This window comes from Phasianus colchicus, chromosome 4 (assembly GCF_987193195.1).
Source record: "Phasianus colchicus chromosome 4, bPhaCol1.hap1.1, whole genome shotgun sequence".
Lineage (NCBI taxonomy): Eukaryota > Metazoa > Chordata > Aves > Galliformes > Phasianidae > Phasianus > Phasianus colchicus.
In genome coordinates, this window is record NC_143439.1 from 5,600,549 (window position 1) to 5,627,080 (window position 26,532).

The 26,532-nt window shown below is 36.9% G+C and overlaps 1 protein-coding gene across 2 annotated transcripts in view; it reads left to right on the forward strand.

Moving 5' to 3' along the window:
- The window catches only part of LOC149918018 (uncharacterized), a 108,578-nt gene extending 82,414 nt beyond the window's left edge, over positions 1-26,164 (forward strand). Inside the window, exons 4-9 of one of the 2 annotated variants that reach the window (XR_016466294.1) lie at positions 937-1,162; positions 2,379-2,485; positions 6,230-6,357; positions 20,493-20,617; positions 25,409-25,640; positions 26,008-26,164. The gene's annotated coding sequence lies outside the window, so the exon portion shown is untranslated. Of the gene's footprint in view, positions 1-936; positions 1,163-2,378; positions 2,486-6,229; positions 6,358-20,492; positions 20,618-25,408; positions 25,853-26,007 lie in introns of those variants that run through there. The other variant, XR_016466293.1, reaches the window with a different exon arrangement.
- The last annotated feature ends 368 nt before the right edge of the window (positions 26,165-26,532 follow it).

A 26,532-nucleotide genomic window follows, 5' to 3' on the forward strand; every position in this document is an offset into this window, starting at 1 on the left:
TAGTGGCAGGCTTAAACATCCTGAAAAGTCATGTAAATAATGTTTTGCTGTACTAGAACAACAAAAAGCGACATTAAATTGATTTGATTCTCACTTTTTCTGTCGTTAGTTCTTGGAAGAGCTAGATCATTTTAAAAAAATAATGCATTTTAAATAGTGAAACAGGGACAAGTATGAAGGCTTAGAACGGCCTTCAAGCTCACTGTCAAACACCTTTCCCATAACTGGACTGCACTACTGTTGAAAATAGTTGAAATAATTGAAATGATTCTTTACTATCACCTCCTCCTTCTGTGGTTAGAGTCTTCAGAGTTCTGACAGGGAATACTCATGCAGTACATAATGACATTCACCATAACTCTGGCTGGAAGATTAGGCAAGAGAAAGCTCTTCTGGTTGTATAGAACACATTTCAAGAATAACTCTGAATCACCCTGTAGCTTAACTCTACATCTTTGGTAAGATACCTTTGGAGACCTGTGCCATAAAAGTTTTAAAAATCAATAAAATGATAGCTTATGTATTTTATACATGATGTATATAAAAATATATATCATCGGCATTTCTGAGAGTATTATCCTGTTGGGAATTTCTGTTGATAGTATAATGTAAATCTTGATTGGGATGTAGAGTTTAAATGATTTTTAGGTGTAATTACAGGCCCTTAGTTAAGGTATCCAGATTTTGGTTTTACAATGGTTGGATTAGATCTATATTCAGCATACATGCATGGCTCTGCACCTCCCACCTATCTCCTACCTGTCTCTCAGCACAGTTCTTTCTTTTGTGAAACTCATATGCAAGACTTAATGGTATTCCCTTTTGGGGGCTGAAACCCACAGATTTCTCTGAAGTGGCACTTTTTTTTTCTCACTGAAGTTATTCTTTCCCACCTCTTCCTGTGCAACCCACTTTCACCTTCTTTTGCATTCACAGAAACAGAACTTGAGAGACTTCCTTTTGCCTGCACCTCTGTGGAAACAGTGTGACCTCTATGCTATCACATATCAAACCAGCCAAGATTTTCCCTAGGAAGAACGACTATTGGAGGAGCAAATGTTGCCCTAACAGCAGACCGCCTCCTCTCAGCCCAGCACCCAGACTCCATTGCTTTACGCAGGGATGGAGAGCAGAGAGCCAGAAGCTCTCAAAGGGAAGAGAGGTGAGTCTGCTGCCAATGCTTTGCCATCCTGGAAAGTGTGGGAAGACTTTGGCAGCCAATGGTAAAAGGAGGAACAGGGGTAAGCTAGGCTGCCCTTGCAGTTGCAATGTAGTGTGCCCAGGCTACTCAGATCTGAACGGAGATGTCTTCTATACTTTGGCTGTCATGATGGTGATTCTTGTCAGTGCGATGATATCATATTCAATTGTTTGCAGTGAATAAAGAAAAATACATTCAGCTGCTCTCCTGAAGCATGGATGTTGTTATGACATATTCAGCTCTGGGCTGAGTGTGTACATGCTCTTAATTTATGCTTCCCTTGTGGTTTTTCCTGTTTTCTGTTCCCATGAAGAAAATTTTAGAAACCACACTAACAAACCTTCTTACACTTTATTTATTTTGAAAAGGAAAATGTGAAAAGTAGTTTAGAAAAGTGCAAACTGAACTGTAAACCACCACTGATATATTTTTTATTATGTTAATAGTCTTCTATACTGTTATGTTCTTTAGGTTTATTCTGGGTTGATCCATATGGCACGAAAAGAACAAAATGTTTTTCACAGAAAATTTGTCGCAAAAGAAGATTCTCAACAAAGTTCTGTAGTTTCTTATTAATGTATTCTGTAGATTTTAAATAATACATAAAGGGAATGTTAGATTTTATCTCTAACCTTTTGCCCTATCTACATATTCTCAGCCTGTTCTAAATACTAATAGAAAAAAGTGGAGCGTCTAATATTCAGATGCCTATGCAAAAATGTTTGAATACTTCAGATCTTTCTGAGGCAAGCAAGGAGAAAAGAAGTTTTTCTATACTTAATATAAAGTATAAATCAGAGAATCACAGAATCACAGAATTGTAGGGGTTGGAAGGGACCTCCAGAGATCGAGTCCAACCCCCCTGCCAAAGCAGGTTCCCTAATTCTTGGTTGTATGAGAGTCACTTTGTTTGTATAACCTGGATCAAGCTTAAAAACCTTTTTTCATATGTTTTAGAAAAGCTTATTTGAGTGAAAACCAAACAAAAAATAGTATGTCACAGAGCAAGTAACTTGCTTCAGTGAGCATGATGCTATATGTCCGTAATTTCTCAGGAATACATAGAAGTGCACTTTCTTAAAATCAGAATGACTGCTCAGAACAGTAATTGAATGTTTTGTTCATGATTTCTAAATTGATAATACAAACTATTCTTTTCTGTATTCCTGTCTATTAGTGCATTCATATGCAAATGAACATGTAATTGCCTGTGAAGCATCTTGTGGAACTGAAAGCTGTCCAGGTGAAAGAGAAAACCAGCTTATTCGGATGGAGTTAAGAGAGGTAAGTTTGTCTTCATGTGCATGGTTGCTAAAACAGTGTCTTATTTACATAAAACATTTCAAAAACGTTTTTTTTTTAATGTAAAGTGGAAGTTTGTCTGGTTTTAGTGATTTGCTTAATAAAAAGTTCTGACTTGTTGTAAGGAAGTCATGCCCAGAGTTTTGTGTTTTTTTTGTCTGTTGAAGGAAACTAATTTGTAGTAAACTGTCCCACCAAAGGGAGGAGATTTATATTTCCTTGTAACGGAGAAATGTTGGAACCACAGAGTCTTACAAGCCTTATTTTGAAGAAACCTCTCCTGGTGTGGGATTGTCACAGTCATGTTTCCTTTTGTTCTGTTTTTCATGCATTTTTTTGGAAGGGAGGATCACACAGAGTAGGGAACAGTGGTGTACCACAACCACTGCTGAAATAACTATGGTCTGAGAAACTGCGAGCACAGGAAAATGGAAGATATTCAGGTTGGAATTAGTAAGGATTTACCCTCCAAGGGCTGTGTCAATGTCCATGTTGATTTTCATTTTAGTCATAATGGCTTTCCAGTTTCTGCTGTGATTTAGTATTCGATGGATTTTCTATGATTGTTGGTCACTGATCATATATGAATGTTATCCAAACATGGTCAGCTAAGTACTTGTTCCTAGCTATTCTTTCTGTATGCCCAAACTGTATCTTGATCTATTAGGAGACCATGAGTATAAATAATACATTTTAAGGTTTTACTTTCAGGTTTAGAGTTTTTAAAGAGTAAATACTTTGTTTTTTAATTTTGGTCATGTATTTCATATCCAACAAGCATGAGGAATGTTTCTGTGGAAGAGCTAAGTTTTGTTGCTGAAGCAATAAAGACTTCTTCTGTCAGTCAAATTAATCACATTAGAAATCAATGAAAAAGAAACAAATAAAAAACCAATACCTTCAAACTGTAATGCAGTGTTAAAACTGAATTTTTCTAATTTCCAAGTTCTAAGTTTTATTGTAACCTGGACACATCTATTAGGTTGGTCTGAATAGATACAAAAAACGGTCATTAATATGAAACCTCTGCTGGGAACTTACTTTATTTTCATTATTTTTAACTCTTAAATTTACAGTAATGAAAAAGTAAAGAATAGAAATTAACATTTCATAATTATATTCTTTATTCCAAATAAGATCCATATTGAAGGTTTCAAAGTTTGCTAACATCTGCCAATAATTTTGGCTCTACATATGGATTAATCATATTGTGACAAAATAAATCACTGAACAAAGAAAGTAATGCAATAGAAATGTCTGCATGTGGTGTCTATGCTTATAAGAATATTTACATATGAATAGGTCAGTCTATATATATATAAAAACAGACCTTGAGCTGCACAAAATATTTGTATATGCAGCTCAAGGTATGCTTTTGCAAACAAATAAATAGGTAATAAAAGGTTCGTTTATGAATTGAACCTTAGTACCCAAAATGTTGCTGGTCCAAACCCATATAAAACCATATGTCCTTTTACTTTCATTGCCTATAGCAGCAAAATGTGTAAGCAATGAAACTGCCTCAGAATTTCAGAGCTAAGTTTATTGTTTGTGCAACTCTAATTTGATGGGAAAGAAGTTTCAGCCTCAGATGTCTCTCTTTTCATGAAATTGAGCTGGAACATTCTCCATATTCAAACACAGGGTCCTTTATTCTTTTGTAGTTTAAGTACATACTTCAGATTTCTTCCCAAATATGTAATTTAATTGAAATTTTTAGTAATTCTGTCTTGACATATGCAGATATATTGGGGAAAATACACCGACTGTCTGGAATTGGAAAATAGATGCCAAATTTATCTTTTTAAAAGCGTCAATTGTATGCTTAAAGTGTAAATGGGATGATTAAAATTGCCTGGTTAATTCAAGTTCCCTGAATCCATTCCAGTCATCTTGTCATTTTTAAAATCATTGCTAAGATTAAAAGATTTTAATGAAGAAACGTACCAGGCAAACTTTCTCAAACTGACTATATTAGCAGCTTCTCTTCCTTTCTGAATGATCTGTAAGGCAAGACATACTTGGCAGTGTTCAACACGGAAGGAAACCTGTTACTTTCTATAGTGGCACGTTTTTCACTTCATTGTGTAACACATCTTAAGGGTCATCCAGTTCTCTTCCAGAAACACTTTTATACGACTGTTTCAATGCAAAATGCTAGGACAGGGGCTTCTGCATTCCTATTTTGTCTGGATGTGATACAGAAGATAACATGAGAGCATTGGGTGACTGACCGACTCTCTGTGGACGCAAAAGTAATTTCCACACTCACCGTGGCCACGATTCAATGAACAAAAGATGTGTTTGAGCTATGCTTTTCAGCTAAGATTTAAGATTTCTATCAGACTCTTAGCTGACTGTTCCCTGACTAATATTTGTGGTTAGCGACCAGATGACTGAAGAAGGAGAATCAGACGTTTGAGAAAGCCCTAATGAACATTCCTAGGCGTGAGCCTTTGTATAAGTACTCATGAGACATCTTGTTTTCCGCAAGCATTTTGGCTAAAAAGTACTCAGATGGTTTTAGAAAATAAATACCAAAGGTCATAAATACCACTGAGGTGAATTCATGGTTTTCAGTGTAATACATATTCCTGAGTACGTAGTTTGCAGTATTCACCCATGTCTGAAGAGTAACAAGGGAGCTCTTGGAACACGAATGTTCTCTACAAGCAAGAAAACAAGCAACAAAAGTTATCTGTTGTAGAAAACTTTGTGCCTCTACGTCTGAATCTGCCACGTATGCAAAAACACAGAAAGCAGCAAAAATGTGGAAGTAAAATTTCAGTGTGTCTGGGAAAGGCTGAGGTAAAACAACATTAAAAGTAAATCACAATCAGACTGTGCAAAAAGCTTACTCTATGAACTGCTAAGTGCTACTGAGGGACGCAGCTGCAGCTGTTGATTTGTGATACTCAGCCATGCAAGGATTCTTCTAGAGACAAATGCATAGTAGTAATCTTTAAAAAGTATGGTATGGTGCAGCTATCATTTGTATGGGACAGTAGCCTTGACTCTACAAGGAAAATCATTAGAGAGAGTTTCTTCACCTAACACTGATGATAAATTTGGTTTCAGAAAATGATCTTCAGAAATATTAATTTTAATAGAGTAGTTGCTCTTGTATAGAATACATGAGCTCTTTCATATATATTAAATGCTTTTTAATGCTCCATGCAGAGCGTGCAAAAAGGAGCTCTGTGGTCTTCCTGAATCTCGCTGGCGGAACACTGAACATCAGGTTTCTCTTCAGTCTGCCAGGTGTTATTCACACTGCTGAGCTGCATCTAGAAATTAAGTGGGAATTTCAGAAGCTCTTTCATTTCGTAATCAACATCAGTATGAGTCTGTTAGTACATTTATGTATCATCTTTAAATATTTTGTCTACAAATAAGTCCTCTTTTTTCTCTTTTTCAATCAGAAATGAAAATGTAGCAGTTACATATATACATATATATGCTAAATAACTGGCTAGATTTATAGAAGTGAAGAATACTTTAGTTCTTGTGTCCTTCATAAATGAAGTTCATCAGGTTGCTTATAGACCTCTTTTATGAGAGGCAAGCAAGTTAAAATTTCTAGAAAATATTTGCCACGGTGTAAAGAAAAGTAGTAATTCGATAGCATTATGAAAGTGTTAGGATGTTAGGCACAGAAATAATTAATCTTAGAAAGTATCAGCTGTGGAAATTTTCAGGAGCTGACTTAATATGGCATTCTTTCAGCTACAGTCATATACTGGCTCTGGATGAATTTTCTGAATCTGTTGTTAAAGCTTACGTTGACTTGCAAAAAAGTGAAAATTAGAAGCATCAGGCTGGCATGGAGAAAATTATTTACGACTCGTATGTAGGTAAGAGCAAAATAACAAATTCTCTTTGACGTTCTTACCTGTTTTATTTTCCCACTGGTTAATCTAGTTGTCGCCTAGGACTTTTTTATTTTAACACGCTTTTAACTGTGCTTAGAGTGTCCTTCAATATATGCATTGCTGATATCAAAAGTTCATTGTTTTAGAAGCATTTTATTAAGACTTGTGGCCTTCACACTTTGTACTGTTATCTGCCAAAACAAAATGACAATCAAATAATTCCCCCCACACCACCACCCTTTTTTTCTGTCCTTCCAATTTTTTAAACTTCCTTACTTTTCATTATTACTGTTGCTCTGAAATGACTTTATCACAGTGGAACATAAACAAGAGATTAGGTATCTCATCTGGATTAGCTTCACAGCCTCTCTCCTTTTCACCCCCAAAAGCTCAATGACCTGCTAAAATACGGTATCAGCTGAGTTTTCTTTGGCCAGCTTGGCTCTCTTGACTTGACACTAGCAAGATCAAGCTATAGCAGACAGTCAGCATAAGGGATATCCTTTGGAAAACAGAAGTTTTTCTTCTTTAGAGTCAGACTTTTTTTCCTAACTCTTTTCTCCTTTGTATTTTGGATTCCCCTTCCCATCTTCACAGAAAACAAAAAGCCCTTGTATTGCTACATGTGCCTCATAGTGTTGCTCCGTAAAACAATAATTATATATTACATAGTTCAGCAGGAAGTACAAATCTATCTGAAAGATAAACATCAGGCAGATAAGTCTGTACTTTAAAATTTAGATCCACGAGCTTAAGAAAAACTTTGCTTTTCAGTTTGCAGCATGTTTAATTAACTGAGACAGCTCCTGAAATTTATACAAGTTTCAAATTCTGATATTAATATTACTTTGTTTCTTAACTTTATTATAGAAACAGATAATTCATTAATTTTGAAATATTACCCTGCTAATCTAACTAGATAAAATACATGCATGGAAAACTTCTCAGTGGAAGCTAAGAGTGTTCCTTACTTACAATACACATCTCTCTTATCATTTCTGCTCAGACAATAATTTTTGCATAGTTAGTGACTATATTTTCTGTGATAACATCCCTTCCTTAAGGATACTGTCCTTTGTCTTCATAAATATATGGCTGAATGTTCTGTTTGGTCTTTAGGGCACAGTGAATTCTGAATAGGTTGTGGCTTTTCAGTTGATTCATTTGTTCTGGTGATGCAACTGAAGAGACAGTGAGGGATTTTAGAGAAGAGCTTAGTTTACAGTACCTGACTGTGATGAAGATTTGCAAAGCTCTTCCATAAACTCTATTATGATCTGGTAATTTTTTAATTTTTTTTTTAATTAATCTGGAAATGGAGCAATATTTTTATAGGCCATACAGCTCAGGTTGTATGGTGGTAAGATATGATAATTTTTGAAATGGAGATAGCACTACCCTTAAGAAATTCAGGGTTAGAAGGACTAAAATTAGAAATGGAGTTAGAATGTCTTTTGCTGCTTTAGGCAATTCACATAGATTTAATGCAGCTGCATAAACTGAGTGGGAATCCAACTAAATTTCTAGAAAATGAAATATTTTTATTTGAGCTTTCCTGAATAAATACAGACAACTATTTCTGTTTCTGCTGTTTTCATTGGTATTCTGCGTGATATATTAGCTTTTTTTGTATGCTGTGCAACACTACAGGAGACTGATTTGTATACAAAAGGAAGACTTATAAATAAATATGTAGCCTAACAAACTCAGCAGGGTGTCAAAGAATATGTTGACCCACTAATAACTGAAGAGTATGAAATTCATAGCTGTGAGGTTTCTGAGATCTCTTCAGTGAACTGTGTATGACACTATCATGTAATGGTTATAAAATATTCAAGTTCTAGCCTTTGGAAATAGTGTAGTTTACTGAAAATTAGCTTAAAACAACATTTATTTTAGTTTAGCAAATAGCAAGATTGCTGGAAACAGAATTGCTGTAAGAGACATTTTAATCACAGAAGCTTAATATGGAGAGCTGAAATAGATAAACATGGGAAAGTATGTCTGTATGAGCTGAATTTACATGTCATGTGCCCAGGCAATTCTGAAGGCAGTGTTTTATGCCTCACTTTTTGCTTTAATGACACTTTTTTTTTTTTTCCCCTTACAATAGCATTTTCAGCAGGTGATCAGGCCCAGGTGATCACATGTATAAGCATTACATATTATGGCACGTACAATTTCTGTGAGTTTCAAACAGTGAAAAAGCTCCTTCTGAATGCATTCCACAACATTGTTCTGATAGTTTCGTGACAAGTCTATTTGCACATGAAGAAAAAAAGGGCAAGAGCTGTTAGTTACTGAGCCTGCCAAGAAACCACTTAAGAGAAGTTCCTCAACCTGTAGTACCAACAGGCAAACATCAGTGATGCTCTTGAAAATGCATTGGGCTCAGCCCCTTGTTCTAGCTAATACCATTCATCATTAGCCACACACTTAGGCTGCTTTATTTCTACCCAGCTCCTGCTGTGAAAAGCCTAGGCTAATTGTGCTTCAAGCCCATCCACATGTGCAGTTCCCTCTGCTGTGATGATTTTTCTCCCTTTCCTGCCTTTGTGTTGTGCTCTTAGCTTCTTCTCCTGGGCACTTTCTTCCATATTCTCAGATACTACTCTGGCCTTCCACCTTAGTTTTCTGTGAGTATAATATCTAACCATGCTGTGACCCCATCTGCGCTCAGCTGATAGGTCTACCAGAATCACAGAATCACAGAATGGCCAGGGTTGGAAGGGACCTCAAGGATCATGAATCTCCAACCCCCCTGCCACATGCAGGGCCACCAATTACCTGTCTACATGCAGTTGTAAAAAGCCCTGTCCTGTCTGTAAAAGCCAAATAGCCTTGAACTCATTCCTCAGAGTATCCCTCTCGCAAAAGAAGAGTATTTACACAGAAAATTAATGCATGATGGGAGCCACACCGACTAATTTCTCATTTATTTTTCTAAAATGAAACAAAAAAACAAAATTGCTCTGTTCTTTTTTTTTTTTTCCCCCCCCATCAAAGTTGGTACATAGCCTGACCACAGAAAGGAGCTGAAACTAGGCATTCCACTTTACTCAGCATAAAGGATCCCCATGTTGTCCAGGCAGACGGAATATGTGCTTCTCTGCACAATATGTGTCTTTGTCAGCAGGAATTTCCATCATTTTAAAAGCAATTTAAGATGCATTCTCATATTAAATTTGTTGCCAGAACTTGTGTTAGAGAGATTTGCTTTCTTTCACGCAGACTTTCCAGACACAGCTTTCTCTTTTTGATATAATTAACACGGGGTGTGAACTGCTAATGTATGATGATGAAAAAAAAAAAAGCCAGTGCTTTTTCACATAGTGTACTTCTCAATTTAATTTCATACCTCTGGGAAGTTATTGCAAAGTACAGAGAAGAGCATGCCCAGGTATGTACAACATCCATAGCTTTACAGATTGAGTAACTAGTAGTAGGAGTAGAAGATCTCTCTCTTATAGGCCACTGTTTCTTCATCTGATCTTGGAAATGAATCTATTGCTCTCAGGCTGTTCAATTTCTTCAAGGGGAGAGATAAAACTCTGCAATGAATCCCTCCCTCTGGCATGATAGACATACTTTTCAGCTGGGCAAGTGTTGAAGAAAACATTATAGTAGTTAGATGCTCAACATGGGAGCTTTGCTGGTAAGCCAGAAAGTGAATCACACATTTATACCTGTTGCCAGTACTGCAGAATGAAACCCTTTCATAAGATGGCAAGCAGCTTTTTCCTAGACCAACACAATTAAATTCATATTTTGGATACTTTATAAAAAGAAGTATGCGGTACTACAGATATGGGGGATAATTTTTTACTATCTTGCACTTAACTAATCAAAGCTAAGGTTTATGTCATAAAGAGTTACAAGATGTAAGTAAATTTCTTGAGAAACTCAGAATTGGTCTAAGGTCTGAGAGTTTCAAGAAGTTGTTGATAACTGATAATGTACAGACAGATGATCAGATGCTCCAATCTCAGTGCATTTTCCAGAGTGATAGTGCAACCCATAAGCTGCAGATATTGTGAAATGGCAGCATCTGAAGAAGACTGATCCTCTTTTGCAGAAATATAAAGAATAAAATCTTATCTCCAGGGAGAAATGTAATAGCAAGAAAAACCAACAGAGGCATATGCTTGGTTAGGGAATTGTAGGGATTCATGTCATAGGAGTTCTTTAGAACCTGGAGCCACATCCATTCATTAACAGAGCTTTGCAAAATACAACCTCTGTTGTGAACACATGATATTTTGTTCTCTTCTAAGAGATTCCATTAAATTAATGGAGCTGAGATTTCACCCTTATTGGACACCCTCATTATTAGAATGAGAAAAAAGTGTATGGCTATACCTTTCAAACCCCAGGGATTCTCAAATAATCAGAGATTACTTTCATAGACATGAAAGTAAACAAGAAAGACAAAGGAAATAAGATCTTTGGTGTTTTTTTTTTTGTTTTTTTTTTTTTTGTAATTGTTATGTAACTGAGTCATTAAAATAAGCTTCCTCATCTTCGTTTTTAGACAAGAAGGGGGAGGAAGAGGAGAAGGAAAGGAAGACAGTTTCACGTGCTTCTTAATGTCCTTTCACTTCAAAAAAGGAACAGACAAGGCTCTACATTATTTATTGGCCAGCCTGTCTCCTTATAATGACTACAGGAGACCAACTTGGATCACTCTTCTGTTTTCAGCCTTGTCTGTTATGGCTAAAGAAAGCAATGGCGAAGACACATTTCCTAAATATATTATTTGAGTGCAAAAAGAGATGATTCCAGTCATTCTATTTAGCCACTGCTAGCCACTATGGAACTATACCAGACATACAAAAGTAGTAACTTCCTGAATGCCAAGTTCTGACGAATCTTCTTATTCAAAAAAAAACCACCATGCCTACAAGTGAGAAGACTGAGTCTTTGATTCATTGTACGAATCTAATAGAGGATGATTTTGTGGAATTCATGGCACTTCAGTAGTAAAAGTTAGGCTTCAGCAACCGGAATCTCTCATGAGACAGTTAATCATCATCTGTAAATTGGAGGTATCATTATAAAATTTAATGACAATGACAAAAAGTGGAAAGTTTGGAAAGGAAGGAAATTCCTTCCTTTAGGTGGTAGACCAGCTAACTAGGATGAGTGGAATTCTGCATTTATCATGTCCTTCTGATTTCCTCCTTAATGTTAGAATTTTTCTTGTTGACTAGGAGTGCAAGTAGAAAAACTCAAAACAGAATCTGGCAATGTCAGACCTCTTTCCCTTTCTCTCTCCTATAAAGCATTATGGATAAAAAGGATGGGTAAACTAACTCGTGCTCAAAATATCCTTGGTTCTACCTTAATATTTTAAAATCTCGCCCAGTTTAGTAAGGTCTTGAAGAGATAAAGGATTGGAATAACCAATTCTGACAGACGAAGCATGACAATCAAACCTGAAGAAAGTACTTTATGTATTGCTGTTTTACTGATTTAATGCATTATTTTCGTATTGTCAAGTTCTCTCGTTGAATTTGATGATATACCTGTAATATCTGTGAATAAAGCAGAGAAATGTTCCTGATACAGATTATCTTTTGAAATAAGCGTTACACTTACACAGTCATTAGGATAGAATCACAATTTAACACTTCTAATATTATTATTATTATTATTTATTACTTTAGACCATTCTATCAGGTCTGATCCTGAAGTGGTTTGTTTGCTTATTCCGCCTTTCAGAAAGCAGTTGGGATAACAATGGGCTGTAAAAAGCCAATTTCCTGTCCTTCATGCTGCGGACTGTCTGACTCCAATCTCTCATACTAGGCTGCACTAAAGCAGGCCCTAGCACACCCTTTGCTAGACAACGCATTGCAAATCTTTGTTACAGAGCTGCATGAATGTTTATAGCTTTATTTACTGTACGAGGTTTCACGGTCAAATCTTTGCTGTGTTTATTGAAGAAGGAAAATGCAGGCAAGCTGCATGCATCTACAATGAGTATATTAAGCTGTGGATAGTTTCTTGTGATGCTTACATTCCAGATCATAAAGAAAAAGCCAATAAAGATCAGTACTAGAGTTGTGAGTGCTGAGGTGTCATTCTTGACTTCAATTCTGTATCACTTTCTGATGTGACCTTTTCCTCTATAGAAACTCTGTCATTAGAGGCAATTTCTTGATGTTTAAGAGAAGTGAGAAAATAATATTTAGAGGAAGAAGCGGGCATATCTTAAGGCTCTTTTCTGCTGGAAATTGGAGAAGACAGAATCGTGACTGGAAATGTCAAACAAAATCTGCATGCCTACAAGACTACAAGTGCAGTGATACAGTACAATATAGGTTTGGGATTTAAAAAAGTTTCCTGAGTGTTCTCAGACTGAACAAGCACATATGCACCTTGAAAGCAAGGATTTATTACTTTCGAAGTATTTTCTTTTCTTTACTCAGCATCACTCCATCTAATTGGTCTATAAGATGTACCTGCATGCGTTGTTGTTTTGAAATTCTGGGAGGGGAAATAACCTTGGTGATATGTTTCAATCCATTAGCATTAGAGCCTAACTGAAGAATGGCCAGGCTCATTATGGTCAGTCTTGTGGCTAGCCTTCTTTCTCTTTCTTCCCTCATTTCCTTTCTATTGTGGAAGAACACAATAGAAGCTTCACAAAGAGGAAAGTGACTGTAGTATTTAGGGTGGACCAAATACTAATTCAAGTCCAAAGAGGACATTCACACAAATAGCAAGATATTAAAGCTATGCTTTTAACTAAAAATATCTTTGCTTGCCCTAGATGTACCGTGTAGCAATAAACCTTTTTCCCAGTTGAATAATTCTTTATAAATGATGTTCTGAAACATATTTTCAAATGTAACAGCGTTGCTCTTTATGAGCCTATCTCACCTTCTACCTTTCTCACCTTTTTTATCCTAATCCCAGGTTGTTCTTGGATGCCAAACAGTGGAAAACTATTTGTCCAAAAGCAGCAATGGAAGATGTGGGCTGATGGCTCGGTAGCTTTGCTAACCTTTTTACAAATGCCTTTGCTTACTCAGGTCAAAGAGTTTAGATTATATGGAAACCCTGCGCTTGTCTAGAGTGCTGCTATAGCGAGCTAAATTATTTTGCTAAACCATTTCCTATTTTCAAGTTATTTAATTCAAGATTATTTGGGGCATCTTCATTCTTTTCTGCAGAAGACACCAGGGACAAACTCATTAATCAAGTCTAGAATTATTTTGCTGACTGTAAGGCATGCATGAGCATCAAACACTTTGTCAGTGAAGTCTTCCATTAACCTTTTCTATGACAAGCTTTGGATTTTGGTACTAGAATGATTTGCTCAGGCTTTTTTCTTTATGTAAGTGTGTGTTAGCCTCTAATGAAGTGTGAAATCTTGCTGACTGTATAAGTAAGTCACGAGGAATCTATCGTGTGTAATAAAGACAGGGCTTCTGGCTGCAAGAATAAATCAGTACAACAGCAATATAGGAGGGAGACGCAGATGTGATTTGGTATGGAGTCGGGGTGGCTGCAGGGGACTCTAAGATATTTAGGTCATAAGAAGAAAAAGGATTTTGCTGTAGGTAAACAGGACCTTAATCTCTTCCCAGCTAATGATAGAGTTGCTTTGATGCACGGACAATGTTTATATGGAGAAATTATACACTGCAGTTCTTCTTACCTACTCATGTATGTCCCTGCAAGTTTTGTTAGTTGGTTTGTAAACAACTGAATGGTCCCATTGTAGTTGCCACCATGGGAAAGCACATGTGTGAGTTAATTAGAACAAGCTTGGTAAGCCTCAGCTCCTGCTGCTGCTGTGTTCCAAGCAGCAAAAATATGGTTGTTGGTAGCATTAATGAGTAAGTATTTTATATGAATTTAATGAGATTCTCATTTTTTCTTGTTTAATTTACTTCTTTTCTCCTCTTTCATTTTTCTCCTATAGGAAGCATACATGATTCCCCAGCAGTTTTAACAAGTATTGTATAAGAAAACAAGATTATGTTGAACAAATATTTGTGTAGTAGAAACGATAGGGAGCCCAGCAACACATATCAGCCATCACTCCAACAGCCATCAGATCGCTGCTGCCATCAGTTAGCAATTCTCGCTACCTCACACTTCAAAACTTTGGATCTGATTTTTTTCCTTAGATGTTTAATATTAGAAGCCGCCCTGAACTTAATTTTATTATCTTTTAAAACCTCTAAAAATGAAAGAGCAATTTTAAAAGGAACTTCAAACAAAATAATATCCAAAACAGTATCAGTTTTTAAGACTGTTGCTCTCAAATAAAAGCTGAAGCGTTCAGAAACCGAAGTGTTAACTGGCTAAGATCACATAGTTGAAAAGAAAAAAGACTCTACTTCAGAGTAACAGCTGCTTCTGCTCTGTTGTCTATATGTTTTTCATAATTTGGGAGAAAGATTTTATCACTTTTTGCTGTAAGAATTTTGTGGGTGGGCAGATGACGGTTTAACAGAGCAGAAGAAGCTGCTGGCTTGGTGCAGTGTCAGAACTGAGCTGCACTGATCTGCTAACTCACAATGAGATTGTTTTATAACATGGGACAGTGCAGTGCCAAAGCTATGGCACAGTTTAAGTGCATGGGGAAGGAGGTACAAAAGAGATGCAAAATTAACTGAAACTATACAACATGTATGCTGAGAATGACTGCCTTTTAATCAAAGACAGTGCCTGAGATTTGACAAAATGGAAGCAGTCTGTAATGAAAACAGTCTCTTTAGAGTATGTTGTTCTGTAAACGACTTTTTAGAAGTCAAAGTTAATACTGTAGATTAAATTTTAAGTATCCCTTTGGTGAATGTGGACATATTGAGAGGGGTCAAGGAACCTTTTCTTCAGTCTGAGTACATTATCAGACAAACCTATATGGCCTCATGCTGTGACTGGAAAGCAGATAAGGTCTTTGCCATCTGTTCTGAAGGTCCTGAGTTTAATTCTCCATGGGAGTCAGTACATGGTGCTGGTAGGAGGGAAGGAGTTCGTTGGGGAAACTGCTTATCTTTTGTTTGGAGAAAAAACAATTTTTACATAAGATTATTTAAATCAGAAGAGATTTGTGACTCAGTTCTAAACTTTCCAGAGGTTTTCCACTTGACTGTAAACTGATTTAAAAAATTCTCATTAAAAAAAAAAAAAAAAAAAAAAAGACTATAGTAGACAATGATATTTCTCAAAGGTTTGCTTTTAAGTTATTATTTGAGCTGAGAAGCAATGCATTAACATCATGTTTATATTTCATTCATGCTCACAAATTTTAGATCTGTACTACTTTCTGGAACATAATGATGTAATGAGGATCAAGCTCTGGACAAAAATAACAATATTCTGATATCTGGAAGGGAAAGAATATCTTCATGATACAGCAGCAACTGCCAATATTCTTTAAAAATCTCTTCCTTTTTTAAAATTTTGCTTCTTTTTAGTAAAGAGCTCTTTTTTTCATGAACTTTTGCTAAAGAATTTTATGCTCCCATTTCTTCCAAGTAAGAAACAAATGTAGGACGCTGTGCTCTTTGTGTCTTTTCTATCTCCTCTTTTCTACCAAAGATATTTTAAACAGATGAACACAGATGTCAGTCATTCAGGGCTACCACCTGCTGAATTTTTCAAGTGGGTCATGTGAGGATTCAGTTAAAGCCACACCAAAGATGCTGTTTTCTTATTATATTTCTACTGTCACTGGATATATAGCTATATCTTTAACAAATATATGTATGTGTTAGAGGTTTTGCACTTGTCTGCAAGGACTTGGCACCGACTGGATATTTTAGGGACTTTTTTTTTAATTATCAAAACATCCTTTTCAGTCAAACTTATAGTAATGAAACGTTTGGAAAAGAGGCAAGAAAGCAATGTGGATGAGCTCCTGGAGGAACAGGAGATGCAGTGGCAAAGTCTACAGAGTCCATAGTTACACAGCTGTTTCATTCAAGCTGGGTATGCAGAGAACAGAGAAGCTCTGTGTCATTAAATGGGATCTCTCAAGAAAGGGAAGGAGACCATGAGGACAGAGCAATGCAGGTAGGAATTATGAGTCTGCTGTTCTTGCTGATAGGGGCTGAGACATGGAGAGAGATTTGGGGTGGGACAATGTGAAGAAGCTGGAGATCCTGGGAAAGGATAATAGACTGCAGAGAGGTTTTGTACTACTTTAAAGTTCTGTTTCTTGGGGATGCTTCTCAAGAGGTAACCCTTTTGTCTATGGAAGCTGCTGTGTACCAGTGGCATGGCTCCTACAGGGACCAGGTGCTAACCTTAAGCCACAGTCACTGATACTTGCAGTCTGCATGTATAGCTTTGCTTTCCTGTAAGCAGACTGCATCCCAAGAGTAGTGATAGCTAGGTTATAGGGTAGGTTGTTGGGAGAGTTATTTGGCTTTACTTCTACATAGCATTGTGAAGCTTTTCATTTTAGGAGATAGTGAAGAAACATCACAAAAGAGATACCTTAAATGTGAGGTCTAAAAACTCTGTATATGTATATATAGATATCACTCTAGTCTTTCCATGTTACGTTTTTAAATTCAGAATATCTGGTGGGTTTTGGGGGGTTCATGTGTGTGGAGTGGCTGAAAAACCATTACTATAAGTAACTAAAGTTATAAAGTAAATAAGTAACTAAACCATTACTATAAAAAGTTGTTGGAATGATTTTTTTGAAGTATGTTTTCAATTTAGTCTCTTTACAATATTATTTCTGTTGATTTTCATCCTAAATAACGAATTAATGTTTGGTAATTATAGTATTCAGACTTACAGAAGTATGCAAAGTTTTTCTTTACGTAAAAAAGAAAAGGCCATATATATTTCAATTTATTCCTTTAATATATATATATAATATATATAAATAAAAATATTAATATATATATTAAAGGAATAAATTGAAATAAAGGACCAATGACCTTGTAGTCTAATAGCAAGGTCTGTTCCTGTAATCAGCAGTGACTGACTAGAAGGAGCTTCCAGAAGCCAAGAAAACTTGCATGCTCATGTTCCCATCTGGATTTAAAGTCCTAGGATCCATGATTTTAACTTAGGTGCTTATAGAAATGTTGTCTTTGTGTATTAAAAAAAAGTGATAAAGGGCCAAATAATCTCCAGGTTTAGGTGTGTCCCTAAGTTTTTTATTACAATGCAAATTGAGGGCATAGATGTTTTTGAAAATACATTAAAACACCTAATACAGCTCCAAAGAAAAAGTTTGACTGAAACATTTGACAGAATTGTGTATAAAGAATATAAACACTGTAGATCTGGACCATTGGATAATCTCACATTGATAACATTATGTACCTGGTAATGCTGTACATAGTTTCTTTTGGGATGACACAGATATTAGTGTTACTGGAAGAGTTATTGTTTTCTAAAAGCGTGTATTTTACTTAATTTCAGGAAAATAAATTAGTAATTTGTAACTAACTATACGTTAGTAGGATAAATTATTTCATGGACTTTAAACTTTTATTTTAAACAGCCAGATTTCCAGCTTGTATCATTTCTGGCATGAGCTCTACCAATACAGATCTTTATAAGTTATATAAATACCAATAATTTAATTTGCAATATATTTTAATATAGCATAATTATCCCATTAAGTAGAAAAGCTTTGACATAAGTTATGGGTGTAACAAGAAAAGCTCCCTCTAACTTAAATTACAATGTAAAGCATCTCTACTTACATTGCTTTAAATTTTAGTTAAGGAAGGTAAGGAATTAAGGCAGCAAAGGGTAATTATGGTGGTGTGGGTAGCACACCCATCTGTGCATATTCACAGCTATGCCCTCACAGGTGGATTTATTTATTCTTTCTTGCTGATGTGTGGAGGACAGATGTGCTGTAACTAAATACTACAGCTGCCTACAGAGCTGGGCAAACTCTCTGTACTGTTCAGATGTAAAGTGACATGAAAATTTTCTTATTAAAATTTTTCAATAAAACAGAGCAAGTAACAATGGCAGGAAGCTAGCATGAGTTTTGGGTCTGGGTTTTCTGAAATAGTCAGTGTCAAATAATATTCATAACTCAAAAAGATTGGATGCGATGTGGCAAATACTTTCAGTTAAAATGAGTATTTCTGAAGCATCCAGGTCATTTTGTCTGCATATGTGAAAATCTAGCTTGAGATATTCAAGAGGTACTGTTTGTGTAAGCCCAAGTGCTAGCACACTGACTCAGGGAGCATGTGAGAAAGGCCCATGTTCCCCCTTTGGATGGTAAGAAGAAGAGTTTCTTCTCTTCCAGGCAAATGCCTGAAGCCTGGTGCTGTTGGGCATTTTGAGGTTGAGCTCTTGTGGAAAGATGCTCATCAGGCCAAGGGAAGGAATGATTTGTATTGTGGTATGAGTAATACCTTATAAAAATGAAGCATTTTATCTGAGTTCTGTGTCTCTGGACTGATGTCAGACCATTTGTCCTGTTCTTCAACTCTTGCATGACCTTTTGAATAATGGCAAAAGAATATTGGTATGGCTCCAGTTTTCTGACGTTGATTCAAGTTATTAAAAATTGACAGTCAGAAAATAAAAACAGTCATTAGATGAAATCCTCTGAGAAACTCTTCTGGGACCCCTGTGTGGAATTCCAATACGTTTATTCAGCATGTGTTTTTTTGACGTACGCTATTACTGGTGCACTCCAAAGAAATTCATTCTCTCTGTATTTCAGATGGAGTATTTCATCCTTCCTCCTAGATATAAAACACTAATGCTCTGAATTGACCTTCCCATCCCTTTGTGCCATTAAACATTTCTCTTTCTGCTTTGGTCACTGCCAAATACACATGCTTTCTTCATCTCATTTTCTTTATCAATTTTGCCTAAATCGATAATTTTAATTTCTACGGATCTTCTGCTTGTTTCTCTTTTTCCTTGTTTCTGTAGGACTTTTCTAGTTCACAGTAGGGCAGCTTTGACCAGAAGTGCTGGAAATGTCCGATAACCTGATGGCTGCATTGTTCTTCTGGAAGAGTGAGGCCTTCCAAATCAGACTGGCCATGCACATGAGCTGCAAGTAACCTGTGGCTATCAGATATAGCCACAGAACAGTCTGGAATTACTGGTTAAGCACTACCCTGGCTAACCACAGCATAAGGTCCATCACATATAGCAGAAGGCCAAAGAGAAGGTCTCTGACCAGCAAATGACTCAGTCAGGCTGGGCTACAAGGCATGATGCTGAGAAGCATAACCCATGTGCTGACCAAGCAACTGACAAAGGAGAAGGCCATGCTGAAAAGCAGCCTGATGTTGATCAGTACATGAGGTTGAAGAGTATTTAATGGTATTTCATGTTAAGCCTGTGATATTTAGACTGGAAAGCTGATGAGAAGCTGAAGATAGACCCGCTGACTATCACTTACTAAGAGTTGCCTGACACCAATACCTGTCTCTCCTCATTTTGAAGATTTGGGTCTTTCCCTTCCCTAATTCTCAGCCTCAAACCCTGTGCTCCTTCAAACTCTTGTTACCAATATATCTATTTCTTTATGCTCTTCTGTTTTATGTGACAAGGTAATTAAGGATTTTGAATTTACTAGAATCAGTGTGTACATTTCTGCGTGATAAAGGACACTCAGCACGTTGTTCTCTTTACTCACATTCAAACTAAGGATAGGAAATGATCAGTGATCAGCACTGTCCTTGTGAACCTTAGTAATTGTTGATTACCATGCAGACGAAATACATCCTGGTGTCAGCCTCTGAATTCAGATCACTTTATTGTCTGGTTTATGGCAACAATATGAGAATAAGTCAGGAAGTACCCGAAATATGATAGTGATATGAGTACATGTCATACCAGACAAAAAAAAAGTCTTTGTTGTACGTGGAGAAGCAACAGTGATTTTATATTTTTCTAGAAAAAAGTTCCCAACAGAATATGATAAAACTAGAGATAGTGTTTCATTTGGTGCTTTGAAAACGGAACTATTTAGCATGGAAGAGAGGAGACACTAAATGAATGTCTTTTTATTGTACAGCTGGCATTATAAAATGGCTTTGTAGTTTACTGGTTTGTGCCACGTGGTCCATTTCTTTCTTTAGATGCTTCGGGGACCTGTGTTCTCAAGTATCCTCATGGTTTAATGAAAGTTTCTGTCATCTTAGGGGGGAGCAGATAAAGGAGAGGACCACAAACAGGCCTCCTGACAGCACCTGCTGTAGAACGAAAGAGTCTGGGAAAACATACTTGTCAGATGTGAAATAAAAGCCATCAGAAGAAACCTGATATGGTAAGGATTACTTTTTCATATCTAGAGACTTGGATAAGAGCATGAAACATACTATATTTTGCCTTTTCAGTCACAAAGCTGTATTCTGGAAGTTGTCTGGACTTCTGTCAGGAACAACAAAAAAAACGAACAACAAAAGAGCTCAGGTCTACTGTGTATATCTGGGGCTGTTGTATTTTCAGGTTTAATGTCAGGATTTGGTTGCAAGTTTGGAATTTTATTACTCTCTTTTTATTACTTGAGACAAGCCATGTGCACTGAAAACTTCTGATGTCTGGTTGCTAAGATTTTTGAAGTCTTTTCTCAAGGCAAATGGACAATAGTATGATTATTTTAGATGATGTGATGGATTTTGCATGAAAATGCTTGCAGTCATGAAAATTTCCTTGAATTTCAGTGTTTTATTTACTGGCTGGAGATGTCTGAGCTCCATACCTGAACATAAAGTAATGGCTCTTATAGCCAAAAGTAAATTTTGGGTTTAAATTTGGCGGACTACGTTTTGACACATGAAAAATATTTGCCTGTACTTTCAAGGATCTTCTATAATTCAAATTTGTTTTGTGTAAACCCAAGCCATAAGTTTCAGATCTTCACAAGGCATTCTCTCTGTATCAAATGATATGATGGAGAAAGGAGGAATGTACACTTTGTGCGTGTTCAGCGGATATTTATAACATTACAATAATCATTTGTGAAAAGAAAATTGTTTCATGAACTTACATGCCTAAGTTGAGTTGAAATTATGAATTCAACGTTCTCTATAATTGTCAAAATGCATACGGACAAGCATGACCCTAATATAAATCTTATGTTTCAGGATAGATCAAGTGAGCACTAACAAGAAAACTATTTTTTTTCTGGAATAAAATAAACATATTTTGAACCATTCATCACTAAAATCTGTATATTATGCAGACATGACTACATTTTTGAGCTGTTTCAGTGGTCTATTCCATTTGATGTTAAGTGCTTTCTAATTAGAATTACGGATCAATTACTTGAAATTTTTCCCAAAAGCAGCTTCTGCATCAGAAAGAGGAACAAGAAAACACCTGTTCATTAGAGAATTTAGTCCTATCCTTCACACAGGCAGAAAAGAAGTTTTTTGAAGATGATGTAGTTGATGATACTTCTTGCCCCAGACCAAATCTTCTTTGCCTGAAAAGTATTCTACATCACGTTAACAATCAGACCCTGAATGTCCATATGAAGGGTTCTTTTTAGCACTGGCTGAATGATTTATCGAATCATTTGTTGTTTCTCATTGGAAAGCCCGCAGTACTTCACTACGTACCATGTTTTTTGATGAAAAGGTAGTAAAATGTGTTACTATTTTGGAAAAACTCCTCTGTAGTAATGAAGAGATGTACAAATGCTGTGATAAGCATTCTTGGCTGACCAGCATAATTGAATTTGTGTAAGTATTCAAATTTCACATTGCATTTGCAAAATCCCATTTAAGCAATTTAATTAAGGTTGAATTTTCTACTTGGACAGATATCAAGTACAGTCACATAAGTCTGTCCACACAGTCATGTAAGAACAGTCATGACACTGCTTTGTTCACTCTGTGGTCTGAAAACCTTTAGACTATATTAGCAGTAGACCATTTCTAAGCCTGTAAATCCTGCTTTGGATGGGCTTCATATAGGGGTTGAGAAGGTCAGCTTCTGAAGCTCTTAGCAGCTTCGGGATAGTAAAACCTAATGCACTGTTAGACCAGAGTATGAGCAGATCTAGCTCATGACTATCTGCATCTCACTGCACACAAATGGGAGAATACAGCAATAATGCTGGGGTTGCAGTCAGCAGAGTGAGTACTGCTGTGCTGTATAACTATTATCCTGAAATCATAGGATCATAGAATGGCTTGGGGTGGAAGAGACCCCAAAGATCATCAAGTTCTAGCCCTCCTACCCAGGGCTACCAACCCCCAGATCTGGTACTAGACCAGGCTCCATCCAACCTGGTCTTGAACACCTCCAGGTATTCAGGTGAAATAAGATATGTAAACTATGCTGCTGGGTGCAGTTTCTTGTTTAAATAGGGAAACAAAGAAGACTTTTTTTGCATAACTGCATTTAATTCTAATGATATAAATGTACTGTTCTGAATAAGCTAAGCATCTCTAAGTCCATTAGCCATAAGCAAAGTGATATTCTTTCATACTGAGTCTTCTGATTGCTTTACAGATATTTTTGCTTCTTAAGTAGGAGAAAGGAGCTAAAACACAAGTGGGAATATATCTGCTACCTTTTGTATCAGAAGTGATCCAAGGCATGATAACAGTTTTTGATGTGAAAACTTGTATGGCATTCTTTTTAAGAAAGTAAGTTCTGGCAAAACTTAAGAAACAGCACCCCAGTATGTCCTAAAATTCAACTGATTGTGGCACTTTCTCCAGCCATCTGTGCCACATTTTTGTGCTAGTCACCACCTGTATTTCAGTCTGGATATAACTGATAGCTGATGAAAGTATCATACTTTGCTTGGCAAGAGCAGCTTTAAATAGATAGTTTTTTTCCAAGGCATTGTACGATTCTGGATAAAAAAAAGTCAGTTGGAAGTTCAAAACAGTAACATCCACTTCTTCACTGAAGCCTTCAGTTGCAAGTGCCTCAATTTATAGTAGTTGCTCTCATTTTTATATGTGGATATATAAACAAGACATTATTTTCAGGACTGATGAACATTATTCCTAAATTGACAGAGCACCACAACTATGTATGATCCTCAGTCTGATTGAGCCTCATAAACGTTTAAAATAAGAATGACAGGTGAAATCCTGTGGTGCCTCTCTAAGGTGTCATACAGAGCCCATCACCTAAGGAAAAGAGGGGTCTTCAGCTCTCTCTGGGTCTTCATGGGTCAGAGGCTCTTGAAAATCCAAATCATATAAATTAAAAATAATGATTGGATCTGGAGTTCCAAGCATCTACACTGGAAAAATCTTCAGGAGTTAGAAAAAAAGTTTTATATCCTTTATGTTCTTTTGACTCTTGTTCCCAAGATTAACGAGTTCAACTAGAGTTGAAGAACTTGTTCAACATTGCAGTCTCCAGAAGTTTACATTTCAACAAACATAAAATATGAACAAAGGAGACAAACAAAAAGAACAGAGAAAGGAAGGATATGGCTTCAAACAAACGATCCAATATAAGTCAAAATACAGCTAAAGAAAGAGAGGAAGAATAAATCCTTTAAATAAGCAGTATTAGCTACAAAGCCCCAAATGTACATGAAAAAAAAAACCAAAACAAAACAGGAATTGTTCATAAAAACTCATACTCTCCTCTGGAAGTGACATACTGCTGAGCATAGTGAAGCTCTGTAGTCTCTGTTTTGCTTAATTGTAATCCCAGTATGATTTGTAATGCTTGTCATGCCTTGAAGCACTCGCAAACATTAATGGCACTGAATAGCCTTACCTGGGATGGCAGCCACACACCCTCTGCCCACAGGCCCTCAGGACTGCATTTAAGCTCAGACCTGGGCTGTCAGTGCTTTTCTATATTATGTTGAGTGTCTATCTTTCTATCTGATTGCTCATCTTACTTTATCCCCTGGCCAGACTTAAGGCTTACAGGTACCCTGTTGCTAGCTCTTTCTGGAGTGGACCCTTTTGCTTCACACAGTAGCCTTACTTCCACTCTTGCCACAGGCTCTGTCCCCTGGAGTGCCTGGTTAAACCCTATTTCCAATACCCGCTGTTGCCTGCTCTATTGCCATGCTGTGGGACTGTGCTCCAGCCAGCATGGATGTGGTTTTTCTTTGGGTCTTTCATGGCTCCTGGCTTGTCCTCTCTTGTGGAGCAGCCCTGCTTGTGCTGCTGGAAGTACTAAGCAATGGGGCGCTTGGCATGCTGAGACACAAAATGTGACGTGATGATCTCCAATCTGTTTCTCTGGAGCTTCGAAACATAAAGTGTTTTCAAGATCTAGAATTTCAGGGAGGAGAAGTGTTTTTTCAAAACAATCTCTTTTGCTGAAGAAGATTCAGCTCTTGGGAAGAGACGAACACCCTTTACATGATTCAAGCTTTCAACCAGAAAATAGTACATGTACCAGAAACTTGTGCTGGGGGGAAGGCTACCTTAGGAATTACGCTCATTTTGTAGGAGACTTGTAAACTTCACGCACTGAAATTAGAGCTCTCACAAAAGCGTCCTTCCCTTCAGAATGAAATTGCCGTTCTGTGTCCAATTCTGTCCAACTTGACGGAGCACTCAGCAGAGAAATTGTAAGGCTGTGAGCAGGATTTCTAGGATCTCTGTGTTTGTCAGGTAGGTTATTGGCGTGAGAAGTCAGGATAGGCTCCTCAGTACTCTGCTGGAGTGAGTGAGTATGCGAGCTGATGGGAAGCACAAACTAGGATTTGAAAACAGCTTAATCTGGCAGAAATTCATTAAAACTGAAACATCTCTGGGAAACATTTAAACATTAATGGATAGGCAAACTGAGAATAGAAAAATGTTCAACAAAAATAGCAGTGTTGTTGTTTTCCTCTCCAGTTGGCTCTACTGGTAATTCTCCTTGCATACCACGTAGTAGTATTTGGTATGGTTCCATGTGGTTGTTTTTTTGGCTTGGGGTTTTTGGTTATTTTTAAATTCCTTTGCTAAGAAATGTGGTTGGTTATATACAGAAAACAGCATTGAAATAAGCTGCAGTATTAATCACTCAGGAGTTAAGAAAGAATTAAGATTGTTGAGGCCATTGCAGTTCAATCCCCATGAACATTATGAGATACTCTTTTAATTACATTATCTCATTCTTTGTTTTCCCACAGGGCCCTTCCTCATTCAGAGTGCAGGATGAACAGTGCTTGGAATGAATCGGCACAATGAAGTGAAAGAGGCTGTTGTTTGCAGGACTCATGGCAGTTGTTGAGGAAGTTGGAATATGTGTTTTGAATGAGTTGGGATGTCAAGAAAAGAAAGGATGATCCTGTAGCTGAGGCAACTGTGTTTCCCTGGAGAAATGAGTTTCTGTCACTGCCTTTGCCAAAAAGATTCTGTGAGGTACTGTTCTGGGGGAGAAAGGACAAAACTTTTCTCAGGTATCCACTAACTGTGAACACATCATTTTCCTAGAAATCTGGGGGTATGGATCCATTTTCTCTATGACCCAATATCAAATAAAATGTTGAGCTCAGTGCGCAGTGTTTTCCATTCTTACACTTTGATGAAAATGTATGCCATCGTAATTAAAAACGATCTTACAAGAGAGCTGTATAGATGTTTTGTGCTTTCAGTACTACATATTCAGATCTCCCAAAATAGCAACTATGCTAACAGAGTTATCTATTTACAGAGCTAGCATTTAGTTAATTGTTAAATAAAAAAACTACAAGTAGTGACTAACAATAATAAATTTTATTTTTCACAGAGGATGGTGAGGCACTGGAACAGGTTGCCCAAGGAGGCTGTGGATGCCCCATCCCTGCAGGCATTCAAGGCCAGGCTGGATGTGGCTCTGGGCAGCCTGGTCTGCTGGTTGGTGACCTGCACATAGCAGATGGTTGAAACTAGATGAGCATTGTGGCCCTTTTCACTCCAGGCCATTCTATGGTTCTATGATTAGATAAGAATACTGAAAACCAGTACAAACTACTTAATGTCGTAATTAAAGGTTTCCTAATTTGTGATGGTAGTCTGTATTTATCTTTGATGCTCAGCTGTATATCCTGCTGTAGTGGTTGCAAAATGCTTATGAAGGATGTATTTTCCTTTATGATGTTTTGAAATCAACTAGTTTATTCTCAGCAGTAAGTGACTATTTTAAAATCAGGGCCTCAATGAAACTGGTGTATTAGCTTTCACATATTCTACTTGGATCTAATCTGCTCTCCTTGTTTCTTAGAGTAGTTGCTCTTTCCTTCTAAAACTTATTTTTAGGCACCATTTTAGCTGC